This window comes from Telopea speciosissima, unplaced genomic scaffold (genome assembly GCF_018873765.1).
Source record: "Telopea speciosissima isolate NSW1024214 ecotype Mountain lineage unplaced genomic scaffold, Tspe_v1 Tspe_v1.0272, whole genome shotgun sequence".
Classification (NCBI taxonomy): Eukaryota; Viridiplantae; Streptophyta; class Magnoliopsida; order Proteales; family Proteaceae; genus Telopea; species Telopea speciosissima.
In genome coordinates, this window is record NW_025317608.1 from 32021 (window position 1) to 42006 (window position 9986).

Genomic DNA, 9986 nt, shown 5'->3' on the forward strand with positions numbered 1-9986 from the left:
AGAGTGATAGTATATTTTTGACATAGAAGATCTTGATAACACCCCCGTTTCAGGGTCCTCCAAATACCCAGGCATGTGACACATATATGGCATCTTTCAAATGGTAATGCCATGTTTTGAATTCTCAAAATAAAAGATTTACATCCATAAGATATACACAACCTTAAATTCTATTTTGAATTCCTTTGGAAATATGTTCAGCAATCCTACCTTAGGAACATCAACTGGTATTGTGTGAAGAAGCAGCTTGTCCTGTTCAGTTTCAGGTACCTATAATTTCAAAGAGCCAACATGAATTAGCAAGGACGATCATTGAGCAGACAAAAGGTAAGAACTATTGCATTTTCGACTTACATCTTTGTGGGGTAACACTATAGCATCTTCAAATCCATGCTCTATCTTGGCAAGAACTAGTTTCATTGCAGCACGTGCATCATCTAGACAATTATGTGGAGCACCCTCCTTTCGAAGTTCATGGCCCAACACAGACTGTCAAAGATTTAAAGGTAAAGAGAAATATGTATCCAACATGGTTATAATCATTTACACATCTAGATAATAAACTAAGGACCAATTAATTAATGGTTCATTATCTTATTGATACATCCAATATTCACCGGGCCAATCAGGGGCCACCACGTGTCACAGGACGACCCGCTCCAGAACCAAGGGGAACGAACCAGGGTCCCAGCACCCGGGCGCGGCCAGCACCCAGGCGCAGCCTCACCCAGGCGCAGCCACCACTCGGGCGCGGCCTCACCCAGGCGCGGCCTCACCCAGGTGTGGCCACCACTCAGCGTGGCCTCACCAAGGCGTGGCCACACCCAGGCGCGGCCTGCACCCAGGCACAGCATCGTGGGCACAGACGTGAGGTGGGGGCTACTCACCTATGACCCGATCGCTACAGACTCATGTCACCACTAGGACTCTAGGCCACCGCTTAGAAGTCACGTCACCCAGATGGATTCAAGCACCAATGACGTTATCACCACACACGGGTATCTATCCACCAAGGATCTTAATACCACTAGGATACTCCCTCCCGCGGGGAGATGGTCAATCAGGATAGAGCCCCGTTATCCAGGGCCTCTATCCACTCAACGGCACAATCGCCATCAAACTGGGACTCTCCACACTGCCATACACTACTATAAAAGGCAAGGTACTTAACCCCATCAGGGGACATCTAAACTCATACTGAATAATCACTATTCATCTATTTGCACCAGGAGATCTAACTTTGGCATCGGAGAGCCCCAGGCCGAAACCACACCGGTTCTCTCTGTTGACCCCTTGGTCCACTTGCAGGTGACGGCACTCGCAGGACCGCTCGACAATTTCTTGACGCAACAGATTGGCGCCGTCTGTGGGAACGACGCTAGCCATTACAGCTACTAGCTTGCTTCCATATTCATTCAATGGCACGAAGGAAGACTACCACCACCAACAACGGAGCAAGGAATGGATCACCACCCCCAGAGTGCTCTCGCCGTAGAGCCAATGACCAGGACCATGTCCCTCTAGAGGAAGAGATCCCCCTTAATGACCAATTTGTGGTCGACGAGCCCAACAATGACGAGGCAGACGATGTGGTGGTGGAGGTGATACCTGACCCCAATGCTCCAGCCACTGTGGGTCAGATCAATGACCTGCAACGACAGATCCTCGATGAACAACGACTCTTTCAAGAATACTTGACATAGCGTGCGACGTCTCACTGCCGAAGGACGTCGCCATCAGCAAGGGTGGAGTCCGTACCTCGACAAGAGCCGAACCCTAGGAGATCATCTCCCAGGGGCGTGAGATCAGAGAGAATAGCGCAACGGGCAACCCCCACTCCGTAGCGGGGGGAGCCTTCCCAGCATCCCAGGAGAACAAGAGACCTCTCGCCACGGTCAGAACATGGGAGGACGCCAACACCTAGGGCGAGGGTGTCTAGCCCGCAGAGATCGGTCCGGAGGTCTGTGTTCGACGGATGACTTGAAGAAGGTCACATACCACGACGAAGCCGGACCTACAGAGAGGAAAGCCCCTCACCTTCACGACAGGGATCATCGTGGCGTGACCATTCACCATCCCGCCAACACTCAAGGCGGGAGGGGACATCTAGGAGAGAGCGTGAACGGGGTCGCAGCGAACTTCCGGCTAGGAGCGAGGGACAGACACGAGACGAGGAGCTCGATCGAAGACTCCGCGACCTGGATGAGAAGCTAGAAGGGTTGAAGAAGCAGACCAAAGGCGAGACACATTCTATACCTGGACAACACCCATTCTCGACGGAGATCATGTCAGCCACGCTACCTTCCAGGTTTCGACTACCCACCTTTGAACTCTACAGTGGTACCACTGACCCTAATGACCACATCAACTACTTTAACGGCATGATGATGCTGTATGGTGGGTCAGACGTGGTCTCCTGTCGGGCATTCCCTGCATCCCTCAAGGGAGCAGCCACATCATGGTTCTCCAGGCTACGACCGAGGTCTATATGCTCGTTCGCAGAGCTATGCGAACAGTTCGTCACCCGCTTCCAAAGCAGCGTCAAGCAGAAGAAGACCACCGTCAATCTACTGAACGTGGTACAGAACCCTGGGGAATCTCTCAAGGAATACGTTACCAGGTTCACTAAGGAGTCCCTGGAGGTTCGAGACTTGGATGACTAGACACAGGCACGGCCACACCTGCAAGGAGCGGCCACCTCAGGCGCGGCCACCCAAGCGCGGCCACCTAGTCATGGCCACACCAGCAAGGCGAAGCCACCCCAGGCGCGGCCACACCCACAGGCACGGCCACCCCAGGCGTGGCCACCCAAGCACGGCCACACCCGTAGGCGTGGCCTCACCGAGGCGTCGCCCTAAAAAAAAATAAAATAAAAAAAATAAAATAAAATAAAAAATAAAAAATAAAAAATAAAAAATAAAAAACAGAAGGAAATGAAAGAAAAGGGATCGAACTTACCTCAAGGGGAAGGCGATCGCATGGGGAGGCAAGCACACGATGACAAGGCCACACCACTAGTACGATCAAGTGAGAGAGACCACCAGAGGCAAAGCACTCAAACGAAGCACCACTCAAGCCCTCCCAGGAAACAAGACACCAAGTGAGCACAAAGCAAACACAAGGACCCAAAATCAAACAAAATGGATACTAGTCTAGGTGACCCAAAGATAAGCACATGGTGGGCACCAAAAAGAGGACAAAAGACAAAAAGTGGAATGCAAAGGAAAAGTTAAAGAAAAGCAAAATGGGAGACAAAAGCAAGAAAGAGGAATGAGAAGTGAAAGAAGAGAAAGTAGAGGAGAGGGACATATGTCTACAAAAAACAAAAGATGAAAAAGTGCAGGAGGAAAGGTTTGAACCCCCAACCTCTCCTACCTCATTACTAGATTTACAGACAAGCTCCGCAAGGAAAGTCTATTCGCAGCGGACCCCTCACTATGTAAAGGCATCTACTCTCTTGGACATCCTATCCCAAGAGAGTGGGGGGCAAATGATACATCCAATATTCACCGGGCCAATCAGCGGCCGCCACGTGTCACAGGGTGACCCATTCCAGAACCAAGGGGAATGAACTGGGGTCCCAGCACCTGGGCGCGGCCTCACCCAGGCGCGGCCACCACTCGGGCGCGGCCTCACCTAGGCGCGGCCACACCCTGGCGGCCTCTCACCCAGGCACAGCCCCACCCAGGCACGGCCACACACCCAGGCGCGACCTGCACCCAGGCACAGCATCGTGGGCACAGACGTGAGGTGGGGGCTACTCACCTATGATCCGATCGTATCACTACAGACTCATGTCACCACCAGGACTCTAGGCCACCGCTTAGAAGTCACGTCACCCAGACGGATTCAAGCACCAATGACGTTATCACCACACGCGGGTATCTATCCATCAAGGATCTTGATACCACTAGGACACTCCCTCCCACGGGGAGATGGTCAATCAGGATAGAGCCCCGTTACCCTGGGCCTCTATCCACTCAATGGCACAATCACCATCAAACTGGGACTCTCCACACCGCCATACACTACGATAAAAGGCAAGGTACACAACCCCATCAGGGGACATCTAAACTCATACTGAATAATCACTATTCATCTATTTGCGCCAGGAGATCTAACTTTGGCATCGGAGAGCCCCAGGCCGGAACCACACCGGTTCTCTCTGTTGACCCCTTGGTCCACTTACAGGTGACGGCACTCGCAGGACCGCTCGACGATTTCTTGACGCAACACTTATATTTTTTTTATTCTTTTTATTTATCCTTTTCTTCTTTTTCTGAAATTATTCTTCTTTTAACCTAAATTTATACCACCATGCATCAACTCGCGTTACAGAACTGACAATGGCTCTAATTACCTATGCCTTGACAAGCCCATAATCCACGACAATTTTTAACAATCTGTATTTGTAAAATCCTTTTTGGCATCACTTGTTTAGTCAAATACAATTGTGAATAATAAGCTTCTCCCTTTCATGTGGGTCCACCAGGAATAAGAAGATCAAGGAATTTCCATGCAGACTTCCATCTGCTCACCATAATCTAGTCATTTGCTTCAATCTGCCACGAGATCAGTAATTTCACATTTTTTTTTTTTTTTATAGAATTATTAAACTATTTTTCATTAAAAAATGAAAATGCTTAGCTATCTCTTGATAGTGGATCCTTGGGGAAAAAGCTGTGCCATGAGAGAAAGGAGGATGAGTTCAGAGTTTCGATGAGAGAAGTGAGAGTGAAACCCAAGTTGGATGCAAATGACAACAGCTAAAGCTACCAAATTCATCATCCAAATATGCATATGGTATTCCTCCACAAAAAAAATAAGCCAACAGTCATTATTTTGCTAAATGAAGAAAAAGCTTCAAAAACTGCATACTGCTTAAATAGCCAGAAAGTAGAAAGTAAGCAGCATGAGAAAATAATAATGTCGGAGTTGCAGTAAACAATGTCTCGAGTTTTGCCTTACACAAATCTTTCAACGAAGGCTTTCTGGGTCCATCCAGAATTTTGAATATAAAAGATGTGTCAATTATTCTTGCATGGTACAACTTTAGTGCTGTAAAACAGAAAGCCAAAAAGTAAAGTTCTAGTAGTAGAGACTAAAGCAGAAATTGGGGATAGCACAAAAAAGTCTAATAATCAAATTAATACTCATGAAGTAGAAACATAATTAATACTCGAGCAAAGTCCATAGAATACCCCGTAGATCATTACTCAAACTGTGGCCAACTAAAATAATCCCGCCTGACGGTATCTTCTTCAATGATTCCTACATAATATCCCATGTCTGGTCAGAGCAAGGAAATAAAAGAACAAATGAATCAAGAAACTTCAACAACAACAACGCGATATCACCTGTACATCTGCCACTGAACAATTAATTCCACGTGATGAGGCATAAAACACCCCACCTATGAGAGGCTGCCACATGGCCGACCCGACCTCAGTCCGAAAACCGAATTGGGCCGAGCAGGAAACCGGGCCGACCGCATCTCCGATAAGTCACCTGACGGAGCCAGACTCGCGCAAGCTAGCCGGTGGCTGAGGCCGAGCTCATACAGGTCAGCCATGGACCCCTGGCGAGCTTACGGCCGAGACCAACCTCTCGGGCCAACCTCTCGGGCCGACCTCCCAGGCCGAGGTGATGGCCAAGGCCGACCTACCATTCCGCCCTCCTAAGTCGACCTCTGAGGCCGAGCCCTCCTCCACTGACGCTGCCATAGCGCCCTACCGGGGATCTCTGGGCCATGTCAGCGCATCCCGAGAATCACGGAATAAGGATCGAGCCACGATCCTAGCGTAACACGGAATCACACTCTATATGGACTCTTACCTTAATAAGAGCCCGACCCCAAAAATAGCTCTCCACTCTGCTCTACGCGAGAGAGCCTTCCAAAAGAAGGACTCCTACCATACTAGGACTCTCCCAACCGCCTCATCCCATCCTCACTCTATAAAATACCTAGGTGTGGAGCACCATTCATCATCTTGCTTTCACTACGCAGTTACGATGTTGCATTGGAGACCTAACTTGAGCGTCGGAGAGTCCTTGGCCAAAGCCACACCGGCTCTCTTGTGCTCATCGCTTGATTTTTGCAGGCTCATCCATGGGCGAATCGAGCATCGAAGGTTTTCACCCGCAACACCACGCAAATCCTTTGCAGAGATTCCAGTAATATCAGTTCTATAATCAGCAACAGCCTTATTTGGGTTCACAAGTTCATTAAGTTTGACCTGAAACATTCCCCGAGAATATTTATACCAATTTAAACAGAAAAAGTGATTTAATTGATCCCTACAATAGACCTAACAAAGGTTACCCAAAATCGTCAAAGTAGTTATTTGAATATTTAAATGCCAGAAAGTCCCTACCGCCAAATTGTGATCCACAACACATACTTTCACTACGGCTTATGTACCATCTTCACAAAGAACCATCTCACAATCAATAGCAGCTATTGCATTGCACTTCAAGGCTTTTGAACTTTTACCAAGCTTTGTAACCACCCAATCCTGTTTCACCATTGAAGGAGGAAATAATAAAAAATGAAGTGAGAGAGAGAGAGGGGGGACATTTTTTACAATGTAATTGTATCAAAGTATGAGCTTTTTTTTTTAGGAGGGGGGGGGGGTGGGGGGAGGGGAAAAAGAAAATGAACGGAAACTCTCAATGTTTCAAAATAGAAAAAGCAGATTGTGCGAAGCTAAAAAATATTATGGAGAATATTTCCATAGTAGAAATCTGTGAATATGAGCATGAGTTTCCATAAATAGTGTCAGCAACACATGCCACCACTCATAGTATGCTACAGCAACAGTAGTAGTCAAGAAGAGAAGAGAGAAAGAGGGAGAAACAGAAGGAAGGCGGGGAAGAGGTTGCACAGAAAAGAGTTGGGGAGCTTAGGTCGATACCACTCCCATATATTCACTGACATGTGAGATAAAAAAATTAAAAAAAAGTAAGATTACATAAATGCCCCTTTACTATAATGTAATACACATATGTGCTTATTACCAAAAAAAAATAAAAAAATACACATGTGCTTATTACCATTCTACCCTCACAATATGTACTTCTAACACTCCCCTTCAATCTGAAGAATAAATGTCATACAAGCCCAACTTGCACAGAAGGTATGGAACTGTAGTGAGTTTGATTCCTTTGGTTAACACATTAACTAGCCGATTCCCTGTCTTCACAAATGGAGTGCAAACGTAACCGGTGTCAATTTTTTTCCTTGATGAAGTGTCGATCAACTTCAACATGTTTTGTACAATCATGTTGCACACGATTAAGCTATGCTAATGGCCGCCTTGTAGTCATAGTACAATCGCATGGAGCCCTTAGTCTCAAACCCCAATTCTTGAACTAGTTTCTTCAACCATAGGAGTTCACAAACTTCTTGTGCAATGGCTCTCAACTCTGCCTTTATACTTGATCTAGCCACCATAGATTACTTTTTATTGCTCCAGGTAACCAGGTTCCCACTTACAAAGGTGCAGTATCTTGGTGTAGACCTTTATTTTGGTAGCAGAGCCTGCCCAATCAGCATCTGTTAACCCCTCAATCATCGAGTGGTCATGTCTAGTGAACAACAGTGCTTTTCCTGGACTGGACTTCTAGTACCTAAGAATACAATACACGACATCTAAATGCCTACTCTTAGGCACATACATGAACTAACTAAGCAATATCTGGATGAGTAAGGGAGAGATAGATCAGCTTCCACACCAATCTCTGATACTTCCCTACATCAATTAGAGGGTATCCACTGTCAACACCCAGTTTATGATTTTGATCAATAGGTGAGTCGGCGGATTTACAAATTACAACCCAACACCCTTGTCTACTTCAGAAGGTCCAATACAAACTTTCTTTGATAGATAATTATGCCCTTTGTTTTTTATCTTGGCACTTCAATTCCCAAGAAGTATTTCAAGGGATCAGGATCTTTAATCTCAAACTTATGAAATAAGTAGGATTTGAGTCTCTTTATTTCCTCTCGGTTATTCCCAGTTACTACATTATCATCCACATAGACAATTAAGGATGTGATATTACCAGTTTACCACTACCTTGACGGATGAGTGTATGATCAGCCTGACTTTGGGTGTACTCATTCTTCAGAATAGCCTATCTCTACCTCTCAAACCAAGCCTTTGGAAACCGTTTAAAATCGTAAAAAGCTTTCTTAAGGCGGCACACTTTATCTTCAGTTGTAGGGAACTTGAGACCAAGGGGAACTTGCATATACACTTCCTCTACCAAGTAACCATAGAGAAATGCATTCTGCACATCTGATATAGTGGCCAGTCCCTGGTGGCAGCCATTGATAAATGGACTTTTATCGAGTTGTGCTTAGCCACTAGAGCAAATGTCTCCGAATAATCAATTCCATATAATTGACTATATCCCTTGGTTCCCAACCTAGACTTATATCCTTCAATGGTACCATCTGATCGGTATTTGATCAAGTAGACCCATTTGCAATTTACTGGTACCCTTCCTTCTAGAAGATCAACAAGATCATAGGTATAGTACTTCTCAAGAGCCCTCATCTTTAATGTAGAAGGAGTTCAACTACGAACCACTCTACAGTAGGATCGATAATAGTTGCAACAGAACACCAAAATAGATACTAAATCATAATTAGTAACTTAGAGAATAAGGACAAAGCCAGCAGTAGGAATGACTCCAAAGTAGGATCAAGTGAAGGCCTAGGAAAGGGTGGTTTGTGCTCCAAATATCAGCCAATTCAAATGGCTGGTTGTGAAATTATTGAAGTCTGAAGTTTGCAGCAGATTCTGGACAGAACTGAGATTGCAGGTGCAGCAGTACTTGGTGATGATTGTGGATTGATTGAAGTCTTCAAAGAGTTCTCCAGCAGCATTTGTTGCAGTCACAAGATGGCAGCAACAGTAGGGGTCAATTGCAAGAACAAAAAAAGAAAATAGAAGGATAGATAGAGAGAAGGATAGGAATAGGCAGGGGGTAGGCTATATCTGAACCTTGGGTCTCTCACCCACAGCTATCTCAGCTGTTGAAAGGCAAATTCTTTCTCAGAATTGGAGGCAAGCATTGCTTGTAAATTTCATTAATCAATTGGTGACTCTTTCATACAATGGGTGCCAATTTTATAGCTTAGGCAAGCTTACAAAATAGAAAGTAAGAAAATAGAAACTTCTTAAAATAAAATAGAAAGTAGGAACATAGAAACTACTAAGGCTTTATAGGATCCAGCCTTCTAAAAAAACAAGGAAACAAAAATAGAAACTAATAAATTTAGAAACTACCTAAATGAAATAAAATAAACATTCTAAACCTGAAAATAGAAACTAACTTTGGCAGCATTAGGATATGATCTTTCTTCACATGATGGGCCCACAAGATCTTCTAAAAAGCATCCCCACAACAAGGCAAATATGGGCTGTAACACTGTTCATGTGAAGAGTACCGTGAACAGTGTTTGGTCTTTTTTTCTCCATATTTCAATCTACATTATTCTCCTTACTCATATCCTCCTTCCACTTGGAACTAGCCATAGACTCCTTGACATTCTTGGGAATAGGAGTTAAGGAAAGAGCAGCCGAATATGTCACGCCCTTATCCCAGACAAGGGATATAATATAATATAAGGGGTGACTAGGACGACGCGTGTCATCTCATTAAGCTACCAGGATCACTGACACAGTGTTTGAACGCAAATCATAACCAATATTAAAGCCATTTAATATCAGAATGCAGAAAGGGAATATTTCATTCCAAACGATCAATAGTTTTGCAGAAGCGTATAAAATCAAGTAGCTACAAGATGTTCAAAGGCTAAATGATAAATACTATAATTAATATATTTTTCAAGACCATCTAATAACTATCAATAAGGATATAACAGTAAATGTTTGTACATGGACTTTAAGCCCTAAAATAACAAAAGGGGAACAAGTCCCAAGTATCCTCACGCCGTAGGTACAATCGTCATAAGG

At 45.0% G+C, this 9986-nt stretch overlaps 1 pseudogene; it reads right to left on the bottom strand.

The window, feature by feature from the left end:
- Positions 1–73: 73 nt before the first annotated feature.
- Positions 74–8561, bottom strand: LOC122647923 (annotated as a pseudogene).
- Positions 8562–9986: the final 1425 nt, after the last annotated feature.